The sequence below is a fragment of the Oncorhynchus gorbuscha genome, linkage group LG11, assembly GCF_021184085.1.
Source record: "Oncorhynchus gorbuscha isolate QuinsamMale2020 ecotype Even-year linkage group LG11, OgorEven_v1.0, whole genome shotgun sequence".
In the NCBI taxonomy this organism is placed as follows: Eukaryota; Metazoa; Chordata; class Actinopteri; order Salmoniformes; family Salmonidae; genus Oncorhynchus; species Oncorhynchus gorbuscha.
In genome coordinates, this window is record NC_060183.1 from 35,720,325 (window position 1) to 35,742,929 (window position 22,605).

At 43.1% G+C, this 22,605-nt stretch overlaps 1 long non-coding RNA gene across 1 annotated transcript; it reads right to left on the reverse strand.

Moving 5' to 3' along the window:
* Positions 1-435: 435 nt before the first annotated feature.
* Positions 436-20,963, reverse strand: LOC124048553. Its single transcript, XR_006841252.1, has 4 exons — positions 20,734-20,963; positions 20,417-20,576; positions 1,578-1,630; positions 436-717 (listed from the first exon to the last, which is right to left on the reverse strand). It is a non-coding gene; the product is annotated as an uncharacterized LOC124048553 (long non-coding RNA).
* Between the last annotated feature and the right edge of the window lie 1,642 nt (positions 20,964-22,605).

The following is a 22,605-nucleotide window of genomic DNA, read 5'->3' on the forward strand; positions in this document are numbered from 1 at the left end:
CATTAAGACACACCCATACACACGTAACACACACACTAATACATTTACATTTAAGTCATTTAGCAGACGCTCTTATCCAGATTGGTGCATTCACCTTATGACATCCAGTGGAACAACCACTTTACAATAGTGCATCTAAATATTTTAAGGGGGGGGGGGTGAGAAGGATTACTTTATCCTATCCTAGGTATTCCTTAAAGAGGTGGGGTTTCAGGTGTCTCCGGAAGGTGGTGATTGACTCCGCTGTCCTGGCGTCGTGAGGGAGTTTGTTCCACCATTGGGGAGCCAGAGCAGCGAACAGTTTTGACTGGGCTGAGCGGGAACTGTACTTCCTCAGTGGTAGGGAGGCGAGCAGGCCAGAGGTGGATGAACGCAGTGCCCTTATTTGGGTGTAGGGCCTGATCAGAGCCTGGAGGTACTGAGGTGCCGTTCCCCTCACAGCTCCGTAAGGCAAGCACCATGGTCTTGTAGCGGATGCGAGCTTCAACTGGAAGCCAGTGGAGAGAGCGGAGGAGCGGGGTGATTAATAGATACACACACAGTCATACACACACACATGGTACAGACTCCATTAAGGAACACAACGAGGCACAACTGGACTTGGCAGGGTGACATGGAATGTTTTGATAGTTGATTCTGGATTGTTACAGTAGTTCTGGATTGTTCTAAGATGAGGCACTTGACAGTGCTGTACTTCTAATAGCCATCGGAATCCTCCTGCAAGTACAGATGGGGGAGAGGTTACTTTTAGAATTATTATGAAATTATTTTCCCACTTGTGTAACAACTGATAACACTAAACTCTATTACCATGTAGAAAGCGGTTACTATGTAAGTACATGTTAATACAATGTCACTACAGATATTTCACGTTTCAAGTTTTAATGTCACGTGCACAAGTACAGTGGAAAGCCTTTTTTGCAAGCTCCAAACACAACAATGCAGTAATCAATATCAACGTAGCACTAAAAATAACACAAGGTAGAACAAAAACACACAATAAATAAAAATAAGAAATAAGAAGAGCACCAGAAAGTAAGAAGCTATATGCAGGGTCAGTTCCAATACCAGATTTACAATGTGCAGGAATACTGAAGTGATAGAGGTAGTCATGTATAGGTGTAAGGTGACTAGGTATCAGGATATATGATCAACAGCAGCGTACAAAACATTAGTGTAAAAAACATTAGGAACACCTTAATATTGAGTTGCACTTCCTTTTGCCCTCAGAACAGCCTCAATGTGTCGGGGCATGGACTCTATTTCTTTTTTTTTTAAAAGTAACCTTTATTTAACTAGGCAAGTCAGTTAAGAACATATTCTTATTTACTATGACGGCCTCTACAAGGTATCGCAAGCACTTTACAGGGATTCTAGCCCATGTTGACTCTAGTACTTCCCACAGTTGTGTCAAGTTGGCTGGATGTCCTTTGGGTGGTGGACCATTTTGATTGTATCTCAGTACGTGTTTGTAGAGTCAGGAAAAACATGTGAGTGTTGGAGTGTCAGTGTGCGTGAGTGTTTAGAGTCCTGTGAGTATGCATAGAGACAATGCAAAAATGAAATACAAGGGTCACCTAATATGTTCTTCTTCTTCTTCACTTTCAGCCCGAACATCCCCTTCCCCTTCCTGTAGACAACATTAGACATGAGACCCCTTACACTTCCTCTAGACAACATTAGACATAAGACCCCTTCCCCTTCCTGTAAATATCATTAGACATTAGAACCCTTCCCCTTCCTGTAAAGATCATTAGACCTGAGAACCCTTCCCCTTCCTGTAAAGATCATTAGACATTAGAACCCTTCCCCTTCCTGTAAAGAACATTAGACCTGATAACCCTTCCCCTTCCTGTAAAGATCATTAGACATTAGAACCTTCCCCTTCCTGTAAAGAACATTAGACCTGATAACCCTTCCCCTTCCTGTAAAGATCATTAGACATTAGAACCCTCCCCTTCCTGTAAAGAACATTAGACCTGAGAACCCTTCCCCTTCCTGTAAAGAACATTAGACCTGAGACCCCTTCCCCTTCCTGTAATGATCATTAGACATTAGAACCCTTCCCCTTCCTGTAAAGATCATTAGACATTAGAACCCTTCCCCTTCCTGTAAAGATCATTAGACCTGAGAACCCTTCCCCTTCCTGTAAAGAACATTAGACCTGAGAACCCTTCCCCTTCCTGTAAAGAACATTAGACCTGAGACCCCTTCCCCTTCCTGTAAAGAACATTAGACCTGAGACCCCTTCCCCTTCCTGTAAAGATCATTAGACATTAGAACCTTTCCCCTTCCTGTAAAGATCATTAGACATTAGAACCCTTCCCCTTCCTGTAAAGATCATTAGACCTGAGACCCCTTCCCCTTCCTGTAATGATCATTAGACATTAGAACCCTTCCCACTCTCACTCATGAACAGCAGTACACCTTAATCACACATAATACATACCAACACACATACACAGAGGATGTTACCTGACTACATGGAGACAAGGCTAATTCACAGGATGTCACCTGACTACATGAAGACAAGGCTAATTCACAGGATGTCACCTGACTATATGGAGATAGGGCTAATTCACAGGATGTCACCTGACTACATGGAGACAAGGCTAATTCACAGGATGTCACCTGACTACATGGAGACAAGGCTAATTCACAGGATGTCACCTGACTACATGAAGACAAGGCTAATTCACAGGATGTCACCTGACTACATGGAGACAAGGCTAATTCACAGAGGATGTCACCTGACTACATGGAGACAAGGCTAATTCACAGGATGTCACCTGACTACATGGAGACAAGGCTAATTCACAGGATGGAATAAAGCAGGAAGACCTGATATGTTTGTAAATCCTGTGATTCTCAACATTTTGTACTCAGCTAAATTTGATTAATTGGATTTATTTAACCTTTATTTAACCAAGAAGGGCTCATTGAGATTAAAGTCTCTTTTTCAAGAGCGCCCTGGCCAAGATAGGCAGCACTAAGTCATTACAAAAAGATTACAGACAGACAACATGAAAAATTACAAGTAATCTAGGAAAAAACATTGAATTCACAAGAGTGTAAAACAGCAAATTAGAAACATTGACAGGTCAGAGAATCACCAATTAAAAACACCAATTGGGACAAGTTCTTCCAGTTTAAAAGTATTTTACAAGGTGTTCCAAGACGATGGCGCAGAGTACATAAAATCCCTTTTACCAAATTCAGTTGGGACATTTGGAACAGTTAGCAGGATAAAGTCCAGCGAACGAACAGAGTACCCACCACATTTCTGAACAATACAAATGCACAAATAAAAAGGTAGTAAACCCAAAATGGCTTTGTAAATAAAAGTATACCAGTGACTGAGCCTATGAGTGACTAGAGAAGTCCAGCCAACCCTGGTATACAAAGTGCAGTGGTGCGTAAGGGTTTTGCAGGTTAAAATAAATCTCAAAGTGCCATGGTAAAGGGTGTCAATTGTTCTCAAACACTGAGCGGAAGCATTCATATATAAAATATCCCCATAGTCTAGTAAAGGCATAAATGTAGCTGATACTAGCCTCCTTCTGGCTTCAAAAGAAAAACAGGCCTTATTCCTAAAATAAAATCCCAATTTCAGCTTCAATTATTTTGTAAGTTGTTGAATATGCAATTTAAAAGAGAGTCTGTCATCAATTAAAATTCCAAGATATTTATATGAGGTTACAACCTCAATCTCCTTGCCCTGACAGGTAGTAATAGGCGAAAGGTTCAGAGGTCTATTTCTTGGATTAGAAAACACCATTAGTTTAGTTTTGTCAATATTGAGGATAAGGTATGTTGAACAGTATAAAAAGCAGTTTGCATGTTCTGGAAAGCTTTTGTAAGAGACGAGGCACAACAGTAAATAACAGTATCATCAACATAAAAATGAAGTTGTGCATTTTGGACATTTTTGTCTAAATCAGAGAGGACCAAGTACAGTGCCTTGGGGCACACCATTCAAGACAGACAATTTAACAGACATAAGCCCATCAAATTGAGTGCACTGAGTTCTATCAGACAGTTAGCAAACCATGCAACTTCATTCTCGGAAAGACCTACACTCGACAATCCCTGCCTTAGTATAGCATGATCAACTGTATCAAAAGCCTTAGAGAGATCAAGAAAAACTGAGACACAGTGGTGTTTTTTTTGTCAATGGCTTCAGTGATATTGTTTAAAACCTTAATGGCTGTGATAATTGTGCTATGCTTCTTCCTGAAGCCTGATTGGTACATTGATAAAATAGTTAGCAAATAACTCTTTTAGCTGTTCACTTACAAGGGTTTCAAGTATTTTCACCAGGGGTGACAGCTTTGTAGGACAAATGCCGATTTCCAGATCTTTGGAATTTCATTACATTCCAGGGCTAGATTGAACAGAGATGTAAGTGGTTCAGTGTCAAGTCCTGCCCTTAGTTCCTTTTTTACGTCTCTATTTTGGTTTGATCAGGGCGTGAGTTGGGATGGGCATTCTATGTTTTGTATTTCTATGTGTTTGGCCTGGTATGTTTCCCAATCAGAGGCAGCTGTCTATCGTTGTCTCTGATTGAGAACCACACTTAGGTAGCCTGTTCCCACCTGTGTTTGCGGGTAGTTATTTTCTGTTTAGTGTGTTTTGCACCTAGTGGAGCTGTTTCAGTTGTATTTAGTGTTCGGTTCTATTTAATAAATGACAAACACTTGAGCTTCCGGTTCCGGTTGGAGCGAGTGGTCGCATCTGCACGTCGCTCCAACGGGTAGTATAACTTTTTCATTATATTTCATTATATCACAACGGTTTGATTTGTCTTATCCTAGCAATTTCTTCTCAGCTAGCTACATAGCCGTCTTTGTATCAAAGATAATTGCGTAATTATCGTATTTCGCCGTCCTAACGTAGTCTTCACTAGCCAGCTAGCTAACGTCCACTGATTAGCTGCACTGGGAAAACTATTACACTCAACTGAACGACTTGATTAGTTTAGTGTTAGCTAGCTACATAGCTGTCTTTGCTGTCTTCGTATCATCGCATCCAAGATAATTGTGTTGTTTAGGTTTAGAGTGTGTAGTCTTAGAGTGATTATCTTAATTTACCGAGGTTAGCTAGCCAGCTATTTGTCGTCCTTAACGTAGGTGACTCTGCTAGCTAGCCAACAGCTAGCCAACGCTAGCCAACGTCTTCTGTATAGAACTCAACTACCCGGTCGCATTCACAGGTTGTATCTCATTTTCACTTCATTTCATTACAGTACAACGGTTTGATTTGTTTGATCGTAGCTAGCTACTTAGCTAGCTACATAGCCGTCTTTGTATCAAAGATAATTGTGTAGTCTAGAGCGATTTTCTAGGTTCGCTAGCCATCTATTGTCGTTCTTTTAACGCAACGTAACGTAAACAACACTGCTAGCTAGCCTGCTAGCCCCGAATAGCAACACTGCAGAAACTATTACACTCAACGGAACGACTTGATTAGTGTAGTGTCAACAACGCACCCACTGCCAGCTGGCCTACTTCAGCAGTACTGTATCATTTTAATCATTTTAGTCAATAAGATTCTTGCTACGTAGCTTAACTTTCTGAACATTCGAGACGTGTAGTCCACTTGTCATTCCAATCTCCTTTGCATTAGCGTAGCCTCTTCTGTAGCCTGTCAACTATGTGTCTGTTTATCCCTGTTCTCTCCTCTCTGCACAGACCATACAAACGCTCCTCACCGCGTGGCCGCGGCCACCCTACTCTGGTGGTCCCAGCGCGCACGACCCACGTGGAGTTCCAGGTCTCCGGTAGCCTCTGGAACTGCCAATCTGCGGTCAACAAGGCAGAGTTCATCTCAGCCTATGCCTCCCTCCAGTCCCTCGACTTCTTGGCACTGACGGAAACATGGATCACCACAGACAACACTGCTACTCCTACTGCTCTCTCTTCGTCCGCCCACGTGTTCTCGCACACCCCGAGAGCGTCTGGTCAGCGGGGTGGTGGCACCGGGATCCTCATCTCTCCCAAGTGGTCATTCTCTCTTTCTCCCCTTACCCATCTGTCTATCGCCTCCTTTGAATTCCATGCTGTCACAGTTACTAGCCCTTTCAAGCTTAACATCCTTATCATTTATCGCCCTCCAGGTTCCCTCGGAGAGTTCATCAATGAGCTTGATGCCTTGATAAGCTCCTTTCCTGAGGACGGCTCACCTCTCACAGTTCTGGGCGACTTTAACCTCCCCACGTCTACCTTTGACTCTTTCCTCTCTGCCTCCTTCTTTCCACTCCTCTCCTCTTTTGACCTCACCCTCTCACCTTCCCCCTACTCACAAGGCAGGCAATACGCTCGACCTCATCTTTACTAGATGCTGTTCTTCCACTAACCTCATTGCAACTCCCCTCCAAGTCTCCGACCACTGCCTTGTATCCTTTTCCCTCTCGCTCTCATCCAACACCTCCCACACTGCCCCTACTCGGATGGTATCGCGCCGTCCCAACCTTCGCTCTCTCTCCCCCGCTACTCTCTCCTCTTCCATCCTATCATCTCTTCCCTCCGCTCAAACCTTCTCCCACCTATCTCCTGATTCTGCCTCCTCAACCCTCCTCTCCTCCCTCTCTGCATCCCTTGACTCTCTATGTCCCCTATCCTCCAGGCCGGCTCGGTCCTCCCCTCCTGCTCCGTGGCTCGATGACTCATTGCGAGCTCACAGAACAGGGCTCCGGGCAGCCGAGCGGAAATGGAGGAAAACTCGCCTCCCTGCGGACCTGGCATCCTTTCACTCCCTCCTCTCTACATTTTCCTCCTCTGTCTCTGCTGCTAAAGCCACTTTCTACCACGCTAAATTCCAAGCATCTGCCTCTAACCCTAGGAAGCTCTTTGCCACCTTCTCCTCCCTCCTGAATCCTCCGCCCCCTCCCCCCTCCTCCTCTCTGCAGATGACTTCGTCAACCATTTTGAAAAGAAGGTCGACGACATCCGATCCTCGTTTGCTAAGTCAAACGACACCGCTGGTTCTGCTCACACTGCCCTACCCTGTGCTCTGACCTCTTTCTCCCCTCTCTCTCCAGATGAAATCTCGCGTCTTGTGACGGCCGGCCGCCCAACAACCTGCCCGCTTGACCCTATCCCCTCCTCTCTTCTCCAGACCATTTCCGGAGACCTTCTCCCTTACCTCACCTCGCTCATCAACTCATCCCTGACCGTTGGATACGTCCCTTCCGTCTTCAAGAGAGCGAGAGTTGCACCCCTTCTGAAAAACCTACACTCGATCCCTCCGATGTCAACAATTACAGACCAGTATCCCTTCTTTCTTTTCTCTCCAAAACTCTTGAACGTGCCGTCCTTGGCCAGCTCTCCCGCTATCTCTCTCTGAATGACCTTCTTGATCCAAATCAGTCAGGTTTCAAGACTAGTCATTCAACTGAGACTGCTCTCCTCTGTATCACGGAGGCGCTCCGCACTGCTAAAGCTAACTCTCTCTCCTCTGCTCTCATCCTTCTAGATCTATCGGCTGCCTTCGATACTGTGAACCATCAGATCCTCCTCTCCACCCTCTCCGAGTTGGGCATCTCCGGCGCGGCCCACGCTTGGATTGCGTCCTACCTGACAGGTCGCTCCTACCAGGTGGCGTGGCGAGAATCTGTCTCCTCACCACGCGCTCTCACCACTGGTGTCCCCCAGGGCTCTGTTCTTGGCCCTCTCCTATTCTCGCTATACACCAAGTCACTTGGCTCTGTCATAACCTCACATGGTCTCTCTTATCATTGCTATGCAGACGACACACAATTAATCTTCTCCTTTCCCCTTCTGATGACCAGGTGGCGAATCGCATCTCTGCATGTCTGGCAGACATATCAGTGTGGATGACGGATCACCACCTCAAGCTGAACCTCGGCAAGACGGAGCTGCTCTTCCTCCCGGGAAGGACTGCCCGTTCCATGATCTCGCCATCACGGTTGACAACTCCATTGTGTCCTCCTCCCAGAGCGCCAAGAACCTTGGCGTGATCCTGGACAACACCCTGTCGTTCTCAACTAACATCAAGGCGGTGGCCCGTTCCTGTAGGTTCATGCTCTACAACATCCGCAGAGTACGACCCTGCCTCACACAGGAAGCGGCGCAGGTCCTAATCCAGGCACTTGTCATCTCCCGTCTGGATTACTGCAACTCGCTGTTGGCTGGGCTCCCTGCCTGTGCCATTAAACCCTTCAACTCATCCAGAACGCCACAGCCCGTCTGGTGTTCAACCTTCCCAAGTTCTCTCACGTCACCCCGCTCCTCCGTTCTCTCCACTGGCTTCCAGTTGAAGCTCGCATCCGCTACAAGACCATGGTGCTTGCCTACGGAGCTGTGAGGGGAACGGCACCTCAGTACCTCCAGGCTCTGATCAGGCCCTACACCCAAACAAGGGCACTGCGTTCATCCACCTCTGGCCTGCTCGCCTCCCTACCACTGAGGAAGTACAGCTCCCGCTCAGCCCAGTCAAAACTGTTCGCTGCCCTGGCCCCCCAATGGTGGAACAAACTCCCTCACGACGCCAGGACAGCGGAGTCAATCACCACCTTCCGGAGACACCTGAAACCCCACCTCTTTAAGGAATACCTAGGATAGGTTAAGTAATCCCTCTCACCCACCCCCCCTAAGTTTTAGATGCACTATTGTTAAGTGACTGTCCCACTGGATGTCATAAGGTGAATGCACCAATTTGTAAGTCGCTCTGGATAAGAGCGTCTGCTAAATGACTTAAATGTAAATGTAACTTTGGTCCTCACCTTCTTCAAACCAACAGTTGTTACATTCAGCTATGAAATCAGCTGCCAGATTTAAAAAGCAGGGATCCAGATGATCAGGACCTGCAGGCTTTCTCTGATCTAAGGATATCAGGGCTTTATGTACCACCTGCACTGAGAATGATCAGGACCTGCAGGCTTTCTCTGATCTAAGGATATCAGGGCTTTATGTACCACCTGCAATGAGAATGATCAGGACCTGCAGTCTTTCTCTGATCTAAGGATTTCAGGGCTTTATGTACCACCTGCACTGAGAATGATCAGGACCTGCCGGCTTTCTCTGATCTAAGGATTTCAGGGCTTTATGTACCACCTGCACTGAGAATGATCAGGACCTGCAGGCTTTCTCTGATCTAAGGATTTCAGGGATTTATGTACCACCTGCACTGAGAATGATCAGGACCTGCAGGCTTTCTCTGATCTAAGGATTTCAGGGCTTTATGTACCACCTGCACTGAGAATGATCAGGACCTGCAGGCTTTCTCTGATCTAAGGATTTCAGGGCTTTATGTACCACCTGCACTGAGAATGATCAGGACCTGCAGGCTTTCTCTGATCTAAGGATTTCAGGGCTTTATGTACCACCTGCACTGAGAATGATCAGGACCTGCAGGCTTTCTCTGATCTAAGGATTTCAGGGCTTTATGTACCACCTGCACTGAGAATGATCAGGACCTGCAGGCTTTCTCTGATCTAAGGATTTCAGGGCTTTATGTACCACCTGCACTGAGAATGATCAGGACCTGCAGGCTTTCTCTGATCTAAGGATTTCAGGGCTTTATGTACCACCTGCACTGAGAATGATCAGGACCTGCAGGCTTTCTCTGATCTAAGGATTTCAGGGCTTTATGTACCACCTGGACCTGATCTTTTAAATAGTGCACCTGGTTCAACTAATCAAGGGCTTGATGATGAGTTGAGTAGTCGAATCAAAAGTGCTAGTGCTGGGATGGAATAAACCTGTACATCCCTGGGGGTACCCCATACTGGGCTAGAATAAACCTGTACATCCCTGGGGGTACCCCATACTGGGCTAGAATAAACCTGTACATCCCTGGGGGTACCCCATACTGGGCTAGAATAAACCTGTACATCCCTGGGGGTACCCCATACTGGGCTAGAATAAACCTGTACATCCCTGGGGGTACCCCATACTGGGCTAGAATAAACCTGTACATCCCTGGGGGTACCCCATACTGGGCTGGAATAAACCTGTACATCCCTGGGGGTACCCCATACTGGGCTGGAATAAACCTGTACATCCCTGGGGGTACTGGGCTGGAATAAACCTGTACACTGGAATAGAATAAACCTGTACATCCCTGGGGGTACCCCATACTGGGAATAGAATAAACCTGTACATACATCCCTACTGGGGTACACCATAACGGGATTTGAGAAACACTGTTCGAACTAACATAGCAATTTGCAGAGGTTGAAAGTTGTTGTTTGTAAGATCTTACCTGTGTGTGGCTGGACTGCCACTGTGACCTGATGGATCCTTGTCCATTTTGACAGGACAATGTGCCCAGGAGTCCCTGACAGCTGATAACTGAGATATTAGCACACTATCCCGATTCCTATCCTAATGCTTCCAATAACACTACGTTGTATTAAAAATAGTACTCTCTGATACACTGTCTGAACAAAAGTGTTTGACTGCTCTCTGTCTCACAATACACCTTCCAGTTCCTCCTGTCCACTCAGCCAATCAGTCACTCTTCCAGTTCCTCCTGTCCACTCAGCCAATCAGTCACTCTTCCAGTTCCTCCTGTCCACTCAGCCAATCAGTCACTCTTCCAGTTCCTCCTGTCCACTCAGCCAATCAGTCACTCTTCCAGTTCCTCCTGTCCACTCAGCCAATCAGTCACTCTTCCAGTTCCTCCTGTCCACTCAGCCAATCAGCCAATCAGTCACTCTTCCAGTTCCTCCTGTCCACTCAGCCAATCAGTCACTCTTCCAGTTCCTCCTGTCCACTCAGCCAATCAGTCACTCTTCCAGTTCCTCCTGTCCACTCAGCCAATCAGTCACTCTTCCAGTTCCTCCTGTCCACTCAGCCAATCAGTCACTCTTCCAGTTCCTCCTGTCCACTCAGCCAATCAGTCACTCTTCCAGTTCCTCCCTTGTTTGACTTTCAGTGGTTTGAATTTCCTTCCTGCATAATTATCCTGCTTATTGATATTAACCTGCATATTGATATTTTCCTACTTGAGCCCCTCTCTCCCTAGTTCACATAGAGTAAATGACTGAGACTCTCTGTTGAGTCTCTCTATTGAGTCTCTCTATTGAGTCTCTCTATTGAGTCTCTCTATTGAGTTTCTCTGTTGAGTCTCTCTGTTGAGTTTCTCTATTGAGTCTCTCTGTTGAGTCTCTCTGTTGAGTTTCTCTGTTGAGTCTCTCTGTTGAGTTTCTCTGTTGAGTCTCTCTATTGAGTTTCTCTGTTGAGTCTCTCTATTGAGTCTCTCTAGTGAGTTTCTCTATTGAATCTCTCTATTGAGTCTCTCTAGTGAGTCTCTCTATTGAGTTTCTCTGTTGAGTCTCTCTATTGAGTTTCTCTGTTGAGTCTCTCTATTGAGTCTCTCTGTTGAGTTTCTCTATTGAGTCTCTCTATTGAGTCTCTCTATTGAGTCTCTCTATTGAGTTTCTCTATTGAGTTTCTCTACTGAGTTTCTCTATTGAGTCTCTCTATTGAGTCTCTCTAGTGAGTCTCTCTATTGAGTTTCTCTGTTGAGTCTCTCTATTGAGTTTCTCTGTTGAGTCTCTCTATTGAGTTTCTCTATTGAGTTTCTCTATTGAGTCTCTCTATTGAGTTTCTCTATTGAGTTTCTCTACTGAGTTTCTCTATTGTGTTTCTCTATTGAGTTTCTCTACTGAGTTTCTCTATTGAGTTTCTCTATTGAGTCTCTCTATTGAGTATCTATTGAGTCTCTCTATTGAGTCTCTCTATTGAGTATCTATTGAGTCTCTCTATTGAGTATCTATTGAGTTTCTCTATTGAGTCTCTCTATTGAGTTTCTCTATTGAGTTTCTCTATTGAGTCTCTCTATTGAGTTTCTCTATTGAGTCTCTCTATTGAGTTTCTCCGCTACAAGACCATGGTGCTTGCCTACGGAGCTGTGAGGGGAACGGCACCTCAGTACCTCCAGGCTCTGATCAGGCCCTACACCCAAACAAGGGCACTGCGTTCATCCACCTCTGGCCTGCTCGCCTCCCTACCACTGAGGAAGTACAGCTCCCGCTCAGCCCAGTCAAAGCTGTTCGCTGCTCTGGCCCCCCAATGGTGGAACAAACTCCCTCACGACGCCAGGACAGCGGAGTCAATCACCACCTTCCGGAGACACCTGAAACCCCACCTCTTTAAGGAATACCTAGGATAGGATAAGTATTTCCCCCCCCCGCCCCTTTAAGATTTAGATGCACTATTGTAAAGTGACTATTCCACTGGATGTCATAAGGTGAATGCACCAATTTGTAAGTCGCTCTGGATAAGAGCGTCTGCTAAATGACTTAAATGTAAATGTAAATGTAGTTACATAGGTATTAGGGTAACTTAAGGTAAAGTATTACCCTATTTGTACATAAATGTTAAAAATAAGATGAATTAACAAATCATATCATATACATACATAGTGCTGATGGATCATGATGATGGTGGATGGAACCCCAAAGGACTTCTTGTGAGGAAATGGGAACCTCACCCATCTTAACAGCCAAAATAAACAATTTAACACAAAAACCCATGTAAAACAATCTGATGAATGAAACATGGAAAAGGATGACTATCTAAAAAGGGGAGGATGTGTCACGCCCTAACCTTAGAGATCCTTATTATTCTCTGTGTTTGGTTAGGTCAGGGTGTGACTCGGGTGGGAAATTCTATGTCTTCTGTTTCTTTATTTTTGGCCGAGTGTGGTTCCCAATCAGAGGCAGCTGTCTATCGTTGTCTCTGATTGGGGATCATACTTAGGCAGCCCTTTTCCCCACCATTAGGTTGTGGGATCTTGGTTTTTTTGTGACTCTCATCCCCTATGTGCACTAACGTTGCGTTATAACGCACAGCCTTTTATCCACTAAAAGTAAGTTTGATGGAAACACCACTGGTGGGAAAATGTGCATCTTTGATGAAGATTTTAGAATATTTGCATGAAAATCTGTTGGATTTTTGGATGGAAACCTAGAAAATGACTCAGTTTGAGACTCTGAAATATTGATTTTATTGTCACAAAAGATCAAAGCAGGGCTCTCGAACCCTGTTCCTGGAGAGTTACCCTCCCAAAGGTTTTCGCTCTAAACCCAGCTTTATCTAACCCTTCAGTTTATCAAAGGGTGGTTACATGCTGACCACTCTGCTTGCATCACGTCCATGTTATTCAATCATTGCACCCACACTGGTTGCGTGTGTCAACGAACATCTGCTTAGCTGGCGCATATACCCACGTGGGTGATTGAAAGATGATCTGTGGTCCACACTCCGGTCAGTTGTAATAATGCAATAAAGTTGGTTGCCAACCACCATATAAATTCCAAAGAAGAAAAAGTAGCCTGATGGAAGGAGATGACGAGAAACAAATTTGGTTTACCGTTTTATCTGTGGATTAATTGTCGGAGTAGAGGACCTTGTGCATTTCAGGTAAAAGAGCAACCCAATGTTTGTACACCAGGACAAATTAGCTAGCAACAGTAAGCTTGTTAGCTAAAATTGCCATAAATGTTTAATGCTTTTTGACCTCTCTACAAACTAATATAATTGGATCAGAGTTTGTTTTAATATTTCAACCTGCGTGTCCTGATCGCATCTGGTGTGGGTGAAAAAAATCAACTTGTGTGCAATGGTGCACGCAGACACATGCGTGCGTGCGGTTAGGTCTGCATGTTAGGGTTGGAGTGAAAACCTACAGGATGATAGCTCTCAAGGAACAGGTTTGGTGAGCCCTGGACTAGAGCCTCTGACACAGATTTCTAGAGTTGTTGTTGTTATTTACTGTAGTATTTTGGGGAAAGCGCACAGTTTAGCCTAGCTAACATTAGGAAGGCTTTTCTTGGTTTGATGCAGTTTAAACAGGTAGTATGTATTCAGGTGAGGTGATAAATAACTAGCAATAAGTTAGTCTACCAGAGCAAGTCCTTCTACTACGGTGACAGCATTGTTGCGTTAGGTATTTGTTGAATTTGATTTCCCCCCTTTATGATGATGATTGGGACCTGCTAGTGGTAGTTTTGTGATAACTGCACAATTTCAAAGTTGTTAATAAAAGCAGACATATTGGGACCCAATATCGTTTCAATATTTTAACGTTTAAACGTTCACACTAGAGGTCTTCACGAATCCAACAGATCCAAAATTCCGAACGTGTCCGTGTCCTAAATTCAGACTTTTGCCTTGGATCTGGGTCGAAACTAATATGTAATTGCCACGGATGTATGTACAGTTGAAGTCGTAAGTTTACATACACTTATGTTGAAGTCATTAAAAAAAATTCAACCACACCACAAATTTTTTGTTAACCTCTCTGCGCACCGAACCCGTTAGCGGGATTAAATTCGACAACATAGAGTGATCGCTACATAAATGGTCATATTAAACATTCATGAAAATACAAGTGTCTCACATGGGTCGAAAGCCTAGAATATTGCTAATCCAACTGCGTTGTCAGATTTTAAAAAGGATTTACTGCGAAAGAATACGATGCGATTATCTGAGAACAAAGCCCCATAAAAAAAACTATTTCAACCAGCACAGGCGTAACAACATCACAAATTGTTTACCTTTGACGATCTTCCTCTGTTTGCAATCCCAATGATCATTGTTACACAATGAATGGTCTTTTGTTTGACAAAATCCATTTTTATAGCCTAACACGAAACATTTTGTGAACCGCTTGTGTCGTGAATTCCGTCTCATTCCATTTTCGATGACACATTCAATGTAAATACACACACTAAACGTGATTTTTCCAGTCATGTTTGGTTTCATTGCAATTAACTGGTTTGTTTGTAACACAACCAAACCTGATGGGTCATTTCGCGGGACGTATTGACTGAAAGAAACCTATTTGAAGACAACAAGTAATGACATCATTGTGCACCAATGATATGACCGCTGTTTCGTTGATTGACTGTATTTTAACCCAATGACCACTTGATCGTCTTGAAATCTAGCTGGGTAGATAGCCAATGAGCTGAGGTAAACGGCAATATGTAATGTTTATGTGTTGGAAGACCAACCCATGTAGTAAACTCCGGCGTAAAGAGGTTCATTCGCCATTGAAGATTCATACCGGAAGGAGCCACGCGTGTTACGCACAGCATTGTTTTGGTAAAGCGCATCTTCAGCTGTTTATATATCAATCAGTATGGCGACTAAGTCAGGGAAAGCTAAATCTAAGTCTAGATATACAGATGTACACACAATTTTAGAAGAAATTGATCGGGAAAGTGAGACAGAGATTGTTGGACGTCGATTCATTTAGCGATTCCCAAACGGAGGAATATTTTTTGAACATAGAGGACATCGTTTTGGACTGGTAAGTTCTTCTCATCCTAATACCATTGTTTGAAATGAATAATATAAAATATTATTTGTGATTTTTTTATTTTAGTAGCAATATATAAAAATGTAATGTAATGAAATGTGAGATGCGTGTGTCTGCCGCCCCACCCCACCCCCACATGAAATAGTCTATTTGAGGCTGTTGAGGGGAGGGCAGGCCCACAACAATGGCCAAAGTGAAATGGAGACAGTAGATACAGCTGGTCTGTTGTAATATAATAAAGACAGTAGATCTAGCTGGTCTGTCATAATATAATAGAGACAGTAGATCTAGCTGAAATGTCATAATATAAAATAGACAGTAGATCTAGCTGGTCTGTCATAATATAAATGAGACAGTAGATCTAGCAGGTCTATAATAATATATTAAACCTTATGTTCCCTGTACTCTATCTGTTTATTATACCTGTTGATACAGGGCTCATACAGTGGAGCAAAAAAAGTATTTAGTCAGCCACCAATTGTGCAAGTTCTCCCACTTAAAAAGATGAGAGAGGCCTGTAATTTTCATCATAGGTACACTTCAACTATGACAGGCAAAATGAGAAAAAGTTAAGAAAATCACATTGTAGGATTTTTTATGAATTATTTTGCAAATTATGGTGGAAAATAAGTATTTGGTCACCTACAAACAAGAAAGATTTCTGCCTCTCACAGACCTGTAAATTCTTCTTTAAGAGGCGCCTCTGTCCTCCACTCGTTAACTGTATTAATGGCACCTGTTTGAACTTGTTATCAGTACTCCACTATGGCCAAGACCAAAGAGCTGTCAAAGGACACCAGAAACAAAATTGTAGACCTGCACCAGGTTGGGAAGACTGAATCTGCAATAGGTAAGCAGCTTGGTTTGAAGAAATCAACTGTGGGAGCAATTATTAGGAAATGGAAGACATACAAGACCTCTGATAATCTCCCTCGATCTGGGGCTCCACGCAAGATCTCACCCCGTGGGTTCAAAATGATCACAACAACGGTGAGCAAAAATCCAAGAACCACATGGGGGGGGACCTAGTGAATGACCTGCAGAGAGCTGGGACCAAAGCAACAAAGCCTACCATCAGTAACACACTACACCGCCAGGGACTCAAATCCTGCAGTGCCAGACGTGTCCCCCTGCTTAAGCCAGTACATGTCCAGGCCCGTCTTAAGTTTGCTAGAGAGCATTTGGATGATCCAGAAGAAGATTGGGAGAATGTCATATGGTCAGATGAAACCAAAATAGAACATTTTGGGAAAATCTCAACTCGTCGTGTTTGGAGGACAAAGAATGCTGAGTTGCATCCAAAGAACACCATACCTACTAAGAAGCATGGGGGTGAAAATATCATGCTTTGGGGCTGTTTTTCTGCAAAGGGACCAGGACGACTGATCTGCGTAAAGGAAAGAATGAATGGGGCCATGTATCGTGAGATTTTGAGTGAAAACCTCCTTCCATCAGCAAGGGCATTGAAGATGAAACGAGGCTGGGTCTTTCAGCATGACAATGATCCCAAACACACCGCCCGGGCAACGAAGGAGTGGCTTCGTAAGAAGCATTTCAAGGTCCTGGAGTGGCCTCGCCAGTCTCCAGATCTCAACACCATAGAAAATCTTTGGAGGGAGTTGAAAGTCCGTGTTGCCCAGCAACAGCCCCAAAACATCACTGCTCTAGAGGAGATCTGCATGGAGGAATGGGCCAAAATACCAGCAATAGTGTGTGAAAACCTTGTGTCTTACAGAAAATGTTTGACCTCTGTCATTGCCAACAAAGGGTATTTAACAAAGTATTGAGATACACTTTTGTTATTGACCAAATACTTATTTTCCACCATAATTTGAAAATAAATTAATAAAAAATCCTGCAATGTGATTCTCTGGATTTGTTTTTCTCATTTTGTCTGTCATAGTTGAAGTGTACCTATGAAAATGACAGGCCTCTCTAATCTTTTTAAGTGGGAGAACTTGCACAATTGGTGGCTGACGAATTACTTTTTTGCCCCACTGTATGTGAAACTATTCTAACTGAACATTTTCTTTCACAGTGACACTGACTCCAAATAGGAGCCCCCAGTGCCAAGGTGTCCATCCCTCACTGAAGCTGGTTCATCCAGCTCCTGCCACAAGTGGTATTCATCTGCCCAAATGTATTTCTGCAGGCATGGATGTGCCTCAGGGCCAAAAGGGCACAGCATGGAGGTGTCGCTGTGTTCTTTGCAAAATGAAGTCCCCCATCACGTGAACCACATGCTTGGTGACCCTCTGCTTTACAGCAGAAAGAGACTGCTATGGCACCTAGCACCAGCAGCACAATATTGTGTAGAGGACTGAGGGTCTTCCAAATATTGAACATTTTATTTTGTAAATGTATATATTCTTTTCTTCATGTTTTTTCTCAAAAATTTTTTTTTTGGGGGGGGTGTGTGTTAGAATACCATTTTGGTATTTTGTATATAGTTATTCCATTCAAAATGTATAACTTCACCAATTTGGCCACTTGGGTACATTTGGGCTACTTGTGTGGGACACCTGGGTGACTTCATGATAAATGTCATGTAGCACACTCATTTTGGAAGTTATCATTCTGAAACTTTGCACAAGTACTGTTGCCCTCTTATGTTTTTCACTGAAATTGTCCCCATCATCCTATCTGAATGTTTGTTTTGTCTTGTTCATTTTAAAGATGATGATACAACAATAAAAATGAAAAAACACATGTTTTCTTTCATTGTATTATCTAAACCAGATCTATTGTGTTATATTCTCCTCCATTCAATTCACATTTACACAAAATTCAGAGTGTTTTCTTTCAAATTAAACCAAGAATATGCATATCCTTGGTCTTGGGCCTGAGCTACAGGCAGTTAGATTTGGGTACGTCTTCGGGCAGAAATTTAACCTCTTAACAAACTATAGTTTTGGCAAGTCGGTAAGGACATCTACTTTGTGCACGACACAAGTAATTATTCCAACAATTGTTTACAGACAGATTATTTCACTTATAATTCACTGTGTCGCAATTGCAGTGGGTCAGAAATGTACATACACTAAGTTGACTGTGCCTTTAAACAGCTTGGAAAATTCCAGAAAATGATGTCACGGCTTTAGAAGCTTCTGATTGGCTAATTTACATAATTTGAGTCAATTGGAGGTGTACCTGTGGATGTATTTCAAGGCCTACCTTCAAACTGAGTGCCTCTTTGCTTGACATCATGGGAAAATCAAAATAAATCAGCCAAGACCTCAGAAAAAAATGTGTAGACCTCCACATGTCTGGTTCATCTTGGGAGCAAGCCTGAAGGTACCATGTTCTTCTGTACAAACAGTAGTACGCAAGTATAAACACCATGGGACCACGCAGCCGTCATACCACTCAGGAAGGAGACACGTTCTGTCTCCTAGAGATGAAGGTACTTTGGTGTGAGAGAGTAATAGGATACAGCATGTGTCAAAATGATTGATTGATGACAGGTGTCAAAAATATGATTGATTGCTGAACTTATGACCTTCTGACATGTAGTGAATATGTGCATTGTCCCGCCCCCCTGTTCGTGTGGTCATGTGTTAGAGGGTGTGTGTTATTTTGTGGCCCATGCCCCCCTCCACCCCCCAGTTTTATTTCCCTTATGGTTGTTATCTATGAAGCATGAATGTCTGGGTTTATAGATATCTCTGGGGGCCTCAGTATTATAAATGTCCAGAACAAGCCATTTTTTAAGACCTGAATATTAAACATCTAAAATATGTCTACAAGTGTAATTCTCGGAGTGCTCTGTAGCTCATGTCACGAACCCAACGCCAAAAGCTTGGAGGATATTTTGTTAGAGGCTCCCGAATGTTTTAACGGATTTCTGTGTACAAGGGAGGGCCATATTTCGTACATATTCAACCCGGAGGAATCTACGGTTAAGATATTCACAGACAGCGTGTCCCAACCCTTTTATCGTGCAGAACCCGAGACTTATTCTCCAGCGCTAAGGATGCGAGAATGTTTTAAAATAATGTTATCTTTGTGTCAAATGCAACGTGCCCTGAGTGGTTCAAGGCTGCCAGGATATGCGTTGAACAAGTCTGTGGACGCCAGGATCTAATGGCTCTGAGAGTAACTGCCAGGGGGTATACCCCGGACTACCCCTACGTCATGATGACGCGTGCATGTTTAAATATGTGCCCCCGCCCCGTCCCCCCTGTTCGTGTGGTCATGTGTTAGAGGTTGTTTGAACTTTTGTGACCCATGCACCCCTCCACCCCCCTGTTTTATCTCCCTTACGGTTGTTATCTATGAAGCAGGAATGTCTGGGTGTATAGCGCTGGGGCCTCAGCATTATAAATGTCCAGAACATGCCATCTTTAAGACCTGTGTGTGTGTGTGTGTGTGTGTGTGTGTGTGTGTGTGTGTGTGTGTGTGTGTGTGTGTGTGTGTGTGTGTGTGTGTGTGTGTGTGTGTGTGTGTGTGTGTGTGTGTGTGTGTGTGTGTGTGTGTGTGTTAGACACAAGGTCCCTTGGAATTGTGTCCATTTCAGGCTTTAAACAACAATTAAACAGCCATCTAAATAATGTTTCTCAGCCTAGTTTCCTATTTAGTTCTCTTTATATGTACAGGCACAGAGCTTCCAGATGGCTCCAGCCTAAGGATTTTCAGGTCATGTACACACAGGGAGATTAGAACCCCAAAGAAAAGATCCTAAAGGTACTTTCAGATTCAGGTTTATCATGACAGCCGCTTTATGAAAGGCCTTTACTTATGGCTAAACAGCTTCTACACAGTTTATTAATTAATGCTGTGGGATGAAATTAGGTGTTTCTAGGAGGTCTTAAACAGATCTACAGTGAAACAAACATGTACACTTTCCACACATATTTATTGACTTTTAAAAAGACCACAGTAACATGACAGAATTTGTGCAAAGGCAACGAAATCTGCTAGGGGATATTAGATGTACAACAGTCGTATTCTGTAACAAGCAATACGTGTTAAACATGAGGCACATGAAATCAGGACAGCCTCTTTATGAAAGGCCTTTAACTATGGATAAACAGTTTTTCTACACATCTTATTCATTAATGATGTGGGCATACCCAGGATTTACAGGCAGGACGTTTGATCTACACAGGGAGGGAAAACTTACGGAGTTATGATGGAGAGGGCAAGCGTCTTTCAGTTGGTGAATTCGAAACGGATAAGGGTCTTGTAGCTCCCTTCAGTAACCACGAGCACAACCGTTCCTTGATTTTAACTGGACGGCTTTATTCTGTAGTTTCAGTGAGAATTATCCCCTTCCGTGAGAACTATAAAGTAAATGAAAAATACAGTTAAGCACACTCTTACAACCTTATCTTACGAGTGACTTATTAGCTTGGTATAACTCTGAAGTGCTTACATACATAACAGTTTAACCGGTGTTATAACGGGTTCAGATTAAACACATGAATAAAGGAAAAATACCTCATTGGCTGCTTATTACAGAAGGGAGGAAATCAAACTTCACACTTATTATTCCTTGCATGAATTCACACTTCATCCTAACATACACTCTTCAACCTTTATGAACTACACCGGATGACATGAAAACTTAGTTAACGCAGCGCAGGGTTGCCTTCCATCCAAAAGTGTGTTGCTACAATAAGGATCCCCGTTACAACAGTATTAGCTACATAGTTCCGCTTGTATTATCATTTCCCCGCACAGCGGGCACATAAACAATTCAAACAAAAGACAACGACATAACCTGTAAGTCTAACTGTCAGTTACAGGTCGGGGCTAACAGGACCCTTTATCTGTAAGAAATAGTAAACATTTTGGAATGTGTTAAAATGTAGGTACTAAATCTTTTGAATTAAATCACTGGTTTTAAAAATGTATCTCACGCTTTATAGATAGGGGCAGAGCTAATTTCATATATCGGTTTAGGGGGTTATTAACTTTATGTAAAACAATATTCACTCAAACAACACCGCTTAGAGCAGCTTGGAGATTATTAGACATGTAAGTGGGGAGCAAAAGAGCGGATTTAACCAACTCTGTACAAACCCCGACAAGGGGTATGATAACTCTGACGCGTACGTCTAATGATTATTGTAGATGTTTACATCTGAGGGAGTTGACAGTAGGTCAATGAGATGTATAAAGGCAAATTGACATAACGGACCTCAAAAGACCAACAGCCTACTTAATAATATAGAATGCAGAGGTGTGTAATGAACATGTAACCATTATAAAACAAAAAAATGTCTCGAACCATGAAAACGAGAGTTACCCATGATATACACTATTGTGTTCTATGTTGGTAGGTCTAATAAACCGATATATTGTATACATTGATAATATTATTTTGTTAGAAATTCAAGCCGTTGATACAGTTGTGTCCTCTATCGCCCGCCCTGCTGCTCGTGCTCTATCTGAACTACATTATGTAAATGATTCTAATGATTGAAGTGTATCAAGCTATTAAGCTGATTAAAAAAAATATTTATGATTTAGTTAATTCAGAAGCTGAATATAAAAAGTATGGCTTCTTCCATAGAAATGGGTCAGGCCTCTTGCTCAATAGCACAAAGCCGATCATTCAATCTATGTTCTTACTGGTTTTAGACTATGTTTAAATAATCTAAATGAATGCCGCGACCCCTTCATTAAAAACTATTGATGCATTTGACCATAGAGGTAAATCAGCTCTTTGCTCCCCCCTTACATGGGTAATAATCTCCAAGCTGCTCTAAACGTTGATGTTTTTGGTGTCTCTGGGTTCATCTCTAGACTGGTGAATGAGGCCTGTTACAACTTTCTTACAAAATCTTTAAAGGTAGTTTGTGAAACCATTCAGTCATGGATGTATGTAAAACATATTTAACACGTATTGCAGGTTACCGAAGCCTCCTGTTTTACTATGAATCCCCACTCATCCCTGTTATATATTGATGTGTTGGCTCTCTATGTATGTACATGTTTATAATACACATAGTGGGAATATTGTTTGCCATGAATTTAATAACACCTAAACCTAAATATGAAATTACCTTTAGGATCTCTTACCGCCCTATTACTTTGTGGTTCTAATCTCCCTCTTTTGCCCCAGTGACCAAATCTCTAACATTCCTGATCCTTCCCATATATTTTAACCCTAAACCGCCCTAAACATCCATGACTGAATGGTTTCACAAACTACCTTTAAAGATTTTGTAAGAAAGTTGTAACAGGCCTCATTCACCAGTCTAGAGATGAACACAGAGACACCAAAAACATCAACGTTTAGAGCAGCTTGGAGATTATTAGCTATGTAAGGGGGGAGCAAAGATGACAACCGTATACCTAATGAGA